Source organism: Corvus brachyrhynchos, unplaced genomic scaffold (assembly GCF_000691975.1).
Source record: "Corvus brachyrhynchos isolate BGI_N302 unplaced genomic scaffold, ASM69197v1 scaffold197, whole genome shotgun sequence".
NCBI lineage: Eukaryota > Metazoa > Chordata > Aves > Passeriformes > Corvidae > Corvus > Corvus brachyrhynchos.
In genome coordinates, this window is record NW_008239108.1 from 335,813 (window position 1) to 336,689 (window position 877).

At 58.7% G+C, this 877-nt stretch overlaps 1 protein-coding gene across 1 annotated transcript in view; it reads left to right on the forward strand.

Moving 5' to 3' along the window:
• The window catches only part of SND1 (staphylococcal nuclease and tudor domain containing 1), a gene marked incomplete at its 3' end in the record, with an annotated part of 92,485 nt that overhangs the window by 72,975 nt on the left and 18,633 nt on the right, over positions 1-877 (forward strand). The gene's annotated exons all lie outside the window — the stretch shown is intronic.

Below are 877 nucleotides of genomic sequence, written 5' to 3' on the forward strand. Positions count from 1 at the left end.
GGCCGCGGGGTCGCCGCCACGGGGTTCCGGGATCAGCGCCGCCGGAACGTCCCCCAGGCTGGTACAGGAACATTCCCTGGACTGGGGGGCTCGGGATGAAGGGTCCCAGTTAATGCTGGAGCTGCCCCAGGTTGGGCTGGGAGGGGTTGGGATTGGGATTGGGATTAGGATTAGTGTTGGGATTGGGATTGGGATTGGGATTAGGGTTGGGATTAGGGTTGGGATTAGGGTTGGGATTAGGGTTGGGATTAGGGTTGGGATTGGGATTAGGATTAGGATTAGGATTAGGATTAGGATTAGGATTAGGATTAGGATTAGGAAGGATGATTCCATCCCAAAAAACTTGGGAACTGGTGGGGAAGCACAAACTGGGGAGGAGGGAGGGAACACTGGGATGGGGATGGGATGGGATGAAGATGGAATGAAGATGAGGATCAGAATTAGAATGGGGATGAGGAAGAATTCCATCGGTGTTTCAAGGCTCCAGTCCCGGGATCAAACACCGGGAAAGGCAGAAGTGACTCCCACACAGGGAATGTTTATCCAGGGGGGAGCGAGGATGGAGTCAGGGAGTCTTTGTCCATCCCTCTGTCGATCCCAGAGTTGGGAACGTGTCCTGTCTCCGGCCCCCAGAGACACCGGCACCGGGATGGGCCTTTGGGAAGTGGGGGCTCCGTCCCTGCTCCCAGTGCTGCTCCCAGTCCAGCCAGGGCCCTGGGATTACCAGGAATGGTGCCATGGGATCCCCCTCCCCCCCAGCCCCTCACATCCCAGAGCCTTTTCCCGTTGGTGCTCCGGCTGCTGCTGGATCCTGGAGCATCCCTGGACGTGGCTGGCCCCCCCAATGCCCCCCCCTGCCCCCCCCTGCCTCCATTCT